The sequence below is a fragment of the Belonocnema kinseyi genome, chromosome 10 (genome assembly GCF_010883055.1).
Source record: "Belonocnema kinseyi isolate 2016_QV_RU_SX_M_011 chromosome 10, B_treatae_v1, whole genome shotgun sequence".
NCBI classification, from domain to species: domain Eukaryota; kingdom Metazoa; phylum Arthropoda; class Insecta; order Hymenoptera; family Cynipidae; genus Belonocnema; species Belonocnema kinseyi.
This window is the reverse complement of record NC_046666.1, coordinates 116,097,998-116,100,660: the sequence shown is the minus strand read 5'-3', so window position 1 is coordinate 116,100,660 and position 2,663 is coordinate 116,097,998.

Genomic DNA, 2,663 nt, shown 5'->3' with positions numbered 1-2,663 from the left:
GGCGGTGGCAAATATTACACACATATATTTTTGGGATTTTATCCAACTATTATATGTTATATCTTTTTATAAGAGTTTCTTTAATGACTGTAAGTTCTCGTTTCTATTACAGACATTCTGCCTGTACATTTTTGTGCCATATAACTTGTTTTGATTTTTTGTTCAAAAAAAATATTTTTTTAACTGCGCCTGATTGTAAATGCTTTCAAAAAAATATATGTAAATGACATTCAAAGTAATAAAGCTATGAAAAAAAGAACAAAATCATTAAAGTTATGAAAGCAAAAAAATTCTTCTTTAATATTTTCAAAGTTTTTGAAGAACACAAGAAAAGATGCAAGAAAAAATAATTTATTATAAAATTAACGTCAAAGCTGTTTAAGTTTGAATTTTTAAACTGTGCGGGAAATCAAAAAAATGCATTAGTTTAAACATTTGTTTTTGAAAATACCAAAAATTGAATAATTTTTGACAAAGAATATTTCTTTAAAATTGCGTCTGATTGTGTATACCTTTGTTGAAGATAAAGGAAGCGTGCGTGGGTGATCTGGATCGTGATAAAGGACAGAAGAAAGTTCAAGTTTTTGCATGATGCGTACCGTTGTATAAGAGTATAATGGCGTTCGCATTTAAAGTTGAGCCGGTAACTTTAGACAATTACAGATCCGGGAAGGCTCACGTCAAAGGACTGCTTATGAAAAATGATTTATGGAGCCACGCTATTGGGGAAGTGACGCAACCGACGGCTAGAGCAAATGCGATTGTGACCTGGGTCAAAAATAAGCGTAAGGGGATGTCACACCTACTGATATCCATCGGGATTTACGAGGCAGCATCGTACAATGATCTGTAAATGTCTAAGGAAATTTAGAATAAGATCAAGGAGACTTACGAGTCGGGTAGTCCGGCGTGGAAAGTGTTACTACTCAAGAGGTTGATTCTTGTACGGATGAAAGAGGGAGAAGATGTAACGAAACATATCTCGGAATTCTATAAGACATTCAAGGGACTCAAAGAGATAAAATTAGAAAATGCCGATGAGATGTTTGTCATTTTTGCTTAATAGCCTGACACGTAGGCAAGAAGTGGCCAACGTGCTCTGTACGCGAGGTACGGAAATAAGAAGCAACAGCCACAACATGGTGGAAGGCCGAGGACTGAGGACGCGCCCAGCGAAAAATAAAAAAGTCGAATTGATTTTTTTTTCGCGTCACAGAAATGGCCATATCGCAAAGTTTTGTGATCAGAACAAGAAAGTGCAAAGTCTTCGAGAAATTTGCGCGGGTAAATGCTGTTGTGAATTTAGCTGATAATGATAGATAAATAGATACATATTGATAGATAACGAAGATAGAACGAGAGATGTTTTAGAGAGTGTGCACATTGGTGTATGCGGCCCAATGATACATACATCGGATGCAGGGAAGAAATATTTCGTCACTTTAATCGAGGACAAATCTATATGGTGCGAGGTATACTTCATCAAAAACAAGTCCGAGGTTTTCGAGATGTTTAAAAATTTTAAGCAGGAGGCTGAAAAACAGACGTGAAAAAGGATAAAAGCACTGCATTCAAAAAACGGTAAGGAGTACTGTAACAAGGAGTTTGAAGCGTTTCTCCGAGAGAAGGAGATACAACCAAGGCTCAAAATACCTCATCCGCCACAGCAAAATGTCATCGCTGAAATAAAAAACCGAACGTTGGTGGAGATGGAGCGATTTATGATGCGCCAAGCATTGAACGGCCAGATACCATTCAAGGTGTGCAAGGGAAAACCCCCTATAGTTGTATTTTTTTTAATTTTTGACACTAAGGCGTTCGTCTTAGGCAAGACGCAAGGCCGAAGGAAACTCGAGTCAAGATCAGTGCCAGAAATATTCGTCGGTTATGCTCAAGAGTCGAAGGTGTACCGATTTACATACCACAATCGAAATCCATAGTGACTTCAAGGGACGTCAAATTCGCAAGCGCAAATGGTTTTTAAAAAGAATATAGAGAAATATTAGACAATAGCGAGAGAGGAAATGTCACAGTCGAAGTGATAGAGACACCCCGAGAAGAGCCGAAGGATGACGAACAGGGGGACAGAGTTGAGATAAGGCGACAGAAAAAGGCAGACGTTACTCAGCCGTGAGAAGATTTAGTTCAGCCAGCCAAGCTGGGTCGAGGACAGCCGAGGTTGGTTCGTACAGGTTTGGTGGGAAGACCACGAAAATTATATACCAGAGTATCAGGTAATACGAGTGGCAAACAGGCGAAAGAGACAGAAAATTCAGATCTCTGGCAAAAAGCTTTGAAAGACGAAATACTCGCACAAATCAAGAATAAAACATGGGAAATTACAGATCGGCCTGCAAATCGCAAAGTATTAGGCTGCAGATACGTCTTTTGCACAAAGTCAGACGGCTGCTATCAAAAGCGGAAAGTGCAATCATTCGCGGGCGAAGCACAGATGTAAGACATCATTTTGTCGGAGATGTGTAAACAAACACTGGAAGTGCGTGTACAGCATGGGCATGAAGAATATAGATAAGCGATAATAGTTTTTTAAGCTCACTACTTCGAGAGAGGGTGTTCAGGATAAACGAAGTATGTAAGCATGAAACTATATATGGCCAGTTTTGTACTATAGTGACTAGCATCTATACATAGCGCTCTGGGTC